Source organism: Myotis brandtii, unplaced genomic scaffold (genome assembly GCF_000412655.1).
Source record: "Myotis brandtii unplaced genomic scaffold, ASM41265v1 scaffold18, whole genome shotgun sequence".
NCBI lineage: Eukaryota > Metazoa > Chordata > Mammalia > Chiroptera > Vespertilionidae > Myotis > Myotis brandtii.
This window is the reverse complement of record NW_005356674.1, coordinates 1,247,959-1,256,665: the sequence shown is the minus strand read 5'-3', so window position 1 is coordinate 1,256,665 and position 8,707 is coordinate 1,247,959.

Sequence of the window (8,707 nt, the reverse complement as noted above, 5' to 3'; positions counted from 1 at the left end):
AAGACAAACAAAATGTTTTTTTCTACAAAAAAGATTGCAGTTATCTGTCCAGAAGCCAGAGCAGGTTATCAAAGAGGATGTCTCGGAACTGCGGAACGAGCTGCAGCGGAAAGACGCCCTGGTCCAGAAGCACCTGACCAAGCTACGGCATTGGCAGCAGGTGCTGGAGGACATCAACGGGCAGCACAAGAAGCCCGCCGACATCCCGCAGGGCTCCCTGGCCTACCTTGAGCAGGCGTCTGCCAACATCCCCGCGCCTATGAAACAGAACTGAGGAAAACTTGGCTGGAGATCCTGGCTAGAGATCCTGGCTAGGCTGCTGATCAACTGAACGCTGTCTCTGTGTCATTCCTTCTTCGCCAACTCCATCCACACCTTTGGGGACCCCTGGACCTCTGGGGTTGGTAGATACGAATGCTCCATGGGTATGTCAGAAAGTAGAGTAGAAAAATATTGGGCTGTTTCATCTTGAAGGGTGTTTGCTGGTTTCTTTCTGCAAGAGTTGCATTTAATACCAGTCTTTGCAGGTGACACTCATTATGATCTCCCCTACTCAAATTGATCACTGGGCTTGGTTGCAAAGAACAATTCAGAAAGGATATTCAAGTAAAATCTGCAGACGTCTCGTGATTATTTCTGGTCTTACGGTTTTCCTCGTTCATAACCTGATGGCCATTTATGACAGATACTGGGAGTCACAAGATGTCACCACGATCCAGCTAGAATTGATCCAACTAGAATTGCCGAGGTATCTCATTAACGAGGATCAAATCGATGCCTCACAAAAGGCAAAATGGAAGTACGCCAAGTCAGGATGATCTGAAATTAAATTTGGATGCCTTTGGGCCTTTTTAAAGTCTCTTGAGCTTTTTTAAATAGAAATAAATTTGGGTTTCACACACACACACACACACACACACACACACACACAAATAAAAATAAAATAAAATGACAAAGTCAATTTGGCTCTAAGAACTGAGCTGATCTGTAAAAAAAAGAAAAAGAAAAGAAAAGAAAAATACAGGAGAGAAGAGTCGGTGGAATTAGGACTCTGTGTTGATATGGGAATCAGCAAAGGAACTCTGGGTCACTGAGTGCCTTGTCCCTCTGTTGGGATTGCCCATCCTTTGTCCACTACCCTGCTCCCTTCTGTTGATCAGTCCAACTCAGGGTCCTGTAAGGGATCTCCAAGAAGCCTGGACAGGTGAATGAATGATCCTTGCTGGAGACCAGGTGAAGAGAGCAGTTTCCTTGTGAGCTTTGGGGGTGCATCTGATGGGGAAAATGAGACATTTTGGGGGGCTAGCAATCTGAATCTAGCCACTGCCCCTTTAACTGTCTGGTCCTGCAAGACCTGTTTATAAACCTTCCCCAGATGAAGTTACCAGTGCTGGCGCCAGGCCAGGCCTTTAGTTGAGGTCTCAAAGCCCCAGCACATAGGGCTCTTTAAGAACTTGCAAAGGGGACAGGAAAACCCCATATTTGGGAGACAAAGGACTGAAAAAGATATAAAAAGGGACAACTTCCTCCAGGTTGTTACTCAGAATTTGAAAGACATTTTTCTCTGGGCCCGTGCGTAATAATAATAAAGTGTAACTCCATTTCTCTAAGCGTTGCTTGGTTTTTCTCCAGTCTTCTGTAACACATCCTGCAGAGGGAGGGTTTTGGGGGATTGGGCAAGCTCCTTGAACTGGTGCTGGAAAATAAAGGTAAGAAGGCATGTAGGTGTGGCCTGGTCTAGGCTCCCTTCCTCTCCTCTTGGGCCACACCATCTCCCTCCTTCTCCCTTTCCCCATTGGCAATCTGGGAGTTGCTTCCAACAACCCAGGTCTGCCTGCTATGAAAGTCCTTACAGAAGTTCACAGCTCTTCCCCCAACACATTTCAGCCATTCTTTCAATGAGCACCCAAGGCCTGGTTCCTTCCTCGTGGTCACACAGGGACTCTCCTCCAGACTGGCTCATAAACTATGGTTTGGGGGAAGTGCTTGGCTGGGTCCCCTAGTGTTGAGTTCAATTTCCTCCTTTGGGTGTGTTTTAGCTTCCAACTGGGATCTTTGCCATAGTAATTGTAACAACCACAGTCTGCAAGCAGACTCTTAAAGCTATACAGGCAAAGAAATAGAAAGGTCTTCTTAAGCCACGCAGCTATTAAAATCCCCACTCCTACCAGACCCAGACGCTCTGTACAGCCTGCTAAGTGCTTAGTGAGAACTATTTAATCAGCTTGAATTCTTTCTATAACCACATAGAAATTGTATATCCCAAGGGAATGGGATGTTTTCCCCACCCCCATCCTGCTCCTCCCCAAGCCTTCCCCATCCAGCCAGTAGCACTGTTATTCACCTGGCTGTTTGAGAGAAAAACCTAGAAGTTTGCCTTTATTTTTCTTTATCCTTAACCCCTCATTCTATCTATCGGCAAGGCCTGTTGACTCTATACAACGCCCAGAATCTATCTTCTTTTTTTTTCACCACTTTGTGACCATCGGGTTCATCTCAGACAACTGCAGTGGTCTGCTAGCTGGTCTCCCTGTTTCCACTCATGTCCTGCTCCAGATCACCCTCCTCACAGCAGCCAGAGCCATCTTTGAAGGACAGGCCATAGCCCCTGCTCATATTCCTCCAAAGGCTCCCACTGAACTTTTGATGCATTTCAAACTTCTGATCATGGTGCAGGAGGCTCTGCATATGTGGCTACAGCCTTTCTCTGAAGTCACATGACTTACTGCTTCCCCCTTCAGCCACGTGGCCTTGTTGGTTCATTCAGTGTGCCAAGCTTGTTCCTGCCATAGAGCCTGGGACTGTTGCTGGCAATGCTTAAGATGCTGTGAAGATTTCCTTGTGGCTGGCTCCTTGGTATTTAGGCCTCAGCTCAGTACTGTGTTTCATAATAAAACCTTCCAAAGTTCAGAGGCTCCAAAACAGCAGTCATCTGTTTTGCTTATGTATCTGTAATGTGAGCAGGGTTTGATGGGGAAGATGCATTTTTGCTCCATGCAGCATCAACTGGGGCAAATCCACCAAGAACTGAGGATCTGCTCAACTCCCACAGCTGGCAAGCTGGTGCCGAGAGTCATTTATGAGCAACGCCAGGGCTGAAGCCTGAGAGCCTTGGTTGTTCATGAAGCTGGGTTTCTAGGAAAAGGCCCCCAAAGACCCAGGTGTAAGCTTTATTGTCTTTCATGACCTACCCTCAGAAGTCACAAAGCATCACTTCTGTTGTACTTCTTTAGTTGAGCAAGTCACAAGTCTCAAGAACAGACTCTACCACTTGAATGGGGAGTGGCAGGATTCTGCAACAGCACACTAAAATGGAAATATTGCTTTTCTGGACAATTCTGGGTAATACTATCTGCCATAGCTTCCTCTTCAAGGCGACCATCACTGACTGTCCTATATCAATCAGCTCCTTCTTCTCACCCCAAATAGTAATTCTATACCATTTCAGCCTCTGGATCCTTCATAGCACCTGTCATTAACTTACCTTGTCCATTTATTTATTTGCTCACTTGCAGCCTTATTCAAAAACTAGAGGCCCAGTGCACGAGATTCATGCATTGAGGGGTGGGACCCTCAGCCCAGCCTGCGCCCTCTTGCAGTCCGGGAGTCCTTGGGGGATATCCAACTGATGGCTTAGGCCCACTCCCAAGCTGTCAGTCAGACAGCCTTAGCACTGCTGTGGAGGCAGGAGAGGCTCCCGCTACCGCTGCGCTCGCCAGCCATGAGCCGGCTTCTGCCTGAGCGCACTGACCACCAGGGGGCAGCTCCTGCGTTGAGCGTCTGCCCCCTGGTGGTCAGTGTGCATCATAGCAACTGGTCATCTGCTGTTCAGTTGATTTACATATTACGCTTTTATTATATAGGATTTAAGCCCCCTTGAGAGCAGGAGCCTTGCATGAAGGGAGGCCATGTGGGAGGCTGATGCACTAAGGTCTGCCAGTTGCAGTCAGAGAGATGATTGCTATTTAAAGATATGTAAGGGTGGAGACAATGGTATTTGGTGATTGACTGGCTGTGAGGCATGAGGGGAGAAAGGAAGACACTGGGTTGTTGGTCCACCTCAGACCAAGTAATAGCACGGACTAAGGGTGTGCATGGCTCAGGATTCTCTGGCCAAGGCCATGCTGAGACCTACACTAGTGGAGGGTAAATGGTGTTACATGTGTGATGAGACTGGCCGCTAGATGCTCACCAAACACCATTCCTCTTTTTCCCAAGCTTCCAGCCGCATTCCCCAGCCCTCTTTAGTTAGTAGGGGCCTGATGAAGTTATGGCCAAAGAAATGCAAGTGGAAGCTGATGTATACCACTTTCAGGGGTGGCCTATTAAAAGCCATCCTGCAAGATCCCGCACACTCCCTTCCCCTTCCTTATAGGTATGTTAGTGATGGTAGCATCGCAGACGAGAGAGGCATGAGAATTGCTATGTGAAATAAACTCTCCCTCCCAATCTTCTTAATTGCATGATACAGAATTTTTGAAGTCACTTGTAGACTGTTCCGACACTCAGGATTTGTCTCCATGTTTCTTCATATTATTGAACTTCTTCCTCTATTTTTGCATTTCATTTCCTGTAAACTGAAAGTCTGATCTATAGCTTGATTAGATTCTGGTTGACTTTCCTGGTAAGATAGGTTTCAAAGGTCTTGTTGTACTTCACCTAACATCTTATCAGGCGGGGACGTCAATAGCTGGTTGTCCCATCATTAGTGATCTTATGGTTGAAGACTGAGTTCAGATGGTGGTTGCCAGATTCCTCCATTGTAAAGGCACTTCCTCCTTTTGCAATTAGAATGTAAACCATGGGGTAAGCCTTGTAACACCCTGTTCCTGAACAACATTTCACCTAATTTTTTTAAAATTTTAAAAATATGTTCTTATTGATTTTTGAGAGAGAGGAAGGGAGAGGGAGATAGAAAGAGAAAGAGAAACATCGATAGAAACATCAATCAACTGCCTCCTGCATACTCCTTACTGGGGATCAAGCCTACAACCCAGGCATGTACCCTGGCCAGGATTCAAACTGGTGACCAACTGAGCCACACAGGCCAGGGACCTAATGTTTTTAGCACCTATTGTGGTTCCTTCCCTCAATTATTTATATTTATTATTTTTCTAGCACTTATTGAGCAATTTACTATATATGGGCACTCTTCGAAGGGCTTTACCTATATTTTCTCCTTTAATCATTCCATAACCCGATGAGATAATTTTGTTTTTGCTATTTGAGGAGGAAACTGAGGCATAGAGAAGGTGTATTAGCTTTCTCTATGCATACAAATTCTTTGGTTGCTCTCTTCCCACCCATCCCCTACCGTCCCCCTGAGATTCATCAGTCTGTTCCATGCTTCTATGTCTCTGGGTCTATTTTGTTCATCAGTTTATTTTGTTCATTAGATTCCACATATGAGTGAGATCATGTGATACTTGTAAAGACAAGTATCTTTGACTGGCTTATTTCTTTTAGCATAATACTTTCCAAGTCCTTCCATGCTGTCTCATGTTTTATCATCTTTAAATTTTTTTAAATTGACTAGTTTTCAGAATAGTTTTAGACTTATATAAAAATAATTTAGACTAATATAAAAATTGAGGAGATAGCCCTAGCCAGTTTAGCTCAGTGGATAGAGCGTCAACCCAAGGACTGAAGGGTCCTGGATTCGATTACACTCAAGGGCACATACCTTGGTTGCAGGCTTGATCACCAATTGATGTGTCTCTCTCACATTGATGCTTCTCTCACTCTGTCTCTCCTCATTCCATCCACTCTCTAAAAATCAATGGAAAAATATCTTCAGTGAAGATTAACAAAAAATAAATAAAATTGAGGCGATAGTACCAAGTTCCCATATATCCCACTCCTACTTCCCTCTATTATTATCTTAGGTTAGTATGATACGTTTGTTTCAATTAATGAATTAATATTGATAAATAATCATTAACTAAAATCCATGCTTTATTCAGATTTCCCTAATTTTTACCTAATGTCCTTTTTTCTCACCCAGACCCATTCAGGACACCTCCACCACATTACATTGAGTTGTCATGTCTCCTTAGGATCTTCTTGGCTGTGAGAGTTCATCAGACTTTCCATGGTTTTGATGACATTGACAATTTTTAGGAGTACTAGCCCCTTTTGTACAATGCTCCTCTATTGGAATTTGTCTGATGTTTTTCTCATGGTTAGGGGTTATAGGTTTTTTGGAGGAAGGCCACAAAGATAAAGTCCCAAATTCATCACATCACATCAAGGTACACACTATCATCATGAGTCGTTGCTGTTGATACTAACCTTGATCACCTGTCTGAGAGAGTCCCTCCACTATAAAGTTACTCCCGGACGAAGCCGGGGCCAGAGCGAAGCCTGGGTCCTGGATGCCTGCGGGCTTCGTCCGGAAGGACGTCCGGAATGACGTCCAGTCTGATTCGCATATTATTCTTTCATTATTATAGATTGGAGCCCACCCTAATGACCTCATCATAACTTAATTCTTTCTGCAAAGGCATTATTTCCAAAATAACCTCACAAGTACCAGGGTTTAGGATTTTAACATTAAATTATTTGAAATTCTTCTGCATAGGAAATTTATTACTTCTCCCTATTTATTTATTTAACCATTTATTTATATCAGGATAAACTGCCACTTTGCTATACTTGTTTATTAGCTCCAGAAGTTATTTTGGGATTTTCTACATAAACAATCATGTAATCTGTAACTGCTTCCCGATCTGTTTACCTTTTATTTCCTTTTCTTGTCTTAACGTAGCAGCTAGGACTTCTAGCACAATGCTGAATAAGAGTGTTGAGAGAAGACATCCTTGCCTGAGACTTGCTGCCAATTTTGAAGGGAAAGCATGCAGTTTCTCACTACTGAGGTCAAAGTTATCTGTAAATTTTTGCCCATTTGAACAATCTCTTTCAGTCTGTGTATTTAGACCAAACACATTTTTTAACTACTTAAAAAAAATTTTAGAACAGTTTTAGGGTTACAGCAAAATTGAGCAGAAAGTATACAGAGTGCCAATATTTTCTCCCAGTTTGTGGCTTGTCTTCTTATTCTCATGAGACAATTCACATTTAAAAGGATTATTGATATCATTGGATTTATATCCACCATGCTTGTAACTGTTTTTTTGTTTTTTAAGTTTCTTTTTTTTTTTAACTCAAATTTTTAAAAAAAAAATTGATTTGAGAGAGAGAGGAAGGGGGAGAGAGAGAGAAACATCGAACAGTTGCCTCTGCATGTGACTTGACCGGGTATTGAACCTGCAACATGGGTATGTGCCCTCACCGGGACCGAACGTGCCACATTCTTGTGTATGGGAGGATGCTCCAACCAACTGAGCCACACCAGCCAGGGCTACATTTGGTCTCTTTATGAAGAAAAATTTTGCTGCTGTTGTTTACATTAGCGGTTCTCAACTGATAGAGATTTTGCTCTCTCAGCGACTTCTGGCAATGTTTAGAGACATGTTTGGAGACATGTTTGGTTGTCACGACTGTGGGAGTATCACTGGTATCTAGAGGGTAGAGGCCAGTGATGCTGCTAAACATCCTACAATGCACAGTACTGTCTTCCACAGCAAAGAATGATCTGATCCATGCTGCTAACAGTGCTGCTATTGGCAAACACTGAGTAAGAGAAAAAGAACCAATGTATATTACTCAGGAAAGGCTGGGTTAGGGTTATAAAAAGGATCCCCCAAACCTTATTGACTTAGCAGTGGTTCTCAACCTTCTGGCCCTTTAAATACAGTTCCTCATGTTGTGACCCAACCATAAAATTATTTTCGTTGCTACTTCATAACTGTAATGTTGCTACTGTTATGAATCATAATGTAAATATCTGATATGCAGGATGATCTTAGGCGACCCCCATGAAAGGGTCGTTCGACCGCCTAAGGGGTCTCGACCCACAGGTTGAGAACCGCTGACTTAGAGCAATTAAACTCAAGGAAGCAATCTTAACAATCTGGGTGGAAATGTGTGGGGGGAGGGGGGTGGGGGGGAGATTAAAGGTACTTGGTGAAGAGCACTAATGACTACCATACAATATTCCAATTTTTTCTTGTGATGCCAGGAAGCTCAGGACTAAGTTTTATACAGAATGGCAATAGCTTTAGCCTTAGTTCAGGTCTTCCAAAAAGTGGACACCAAGATGGGGTTGGACCCCAAGAAATTTACAGGGAAAAGACCTGGGAGGGAAAATGACTTCCTGGTCCACTGCACATCACCTTCTTCTCTGGCTTAGCTGGCCTGTTATCTCTTGGCAGTCAGCACCCCCGTCTCACTGTGCAGCTCTCCTGTCTTGTCTCTTAACTCAGTCTCCAGCTTGAATTAGTTTTGTCTCCTCCAGTTGCCTCTAAGCTCCTGTCACCAGGGCCCACCCAGCAGGAGCTCAGGAAGTTCAGATCAGCGCCTAAGACCTTAGGTCTAGTGTTAATAACTGCCTCCCAGCTCTTTGCTCAGACAACATGTCCTGAGACAATACACATCACAAGAATAGGGCAGACTTTTGCAGGAGGGACCCTCATAGCTGAGTTTCTTTCTGTCTAATCTTGTTCTGTTAATGCTTCGGTTAGAGTATGGTATTTTGATAGGAAATACTGGCTATTTCTTGTGTTGTTTTGAATGGGTAATTAGTCACAGGGTTCAAAATTCAAAAGACATAAAACAGTATTCAATGAAATGTTTTCCTCCTACCTCT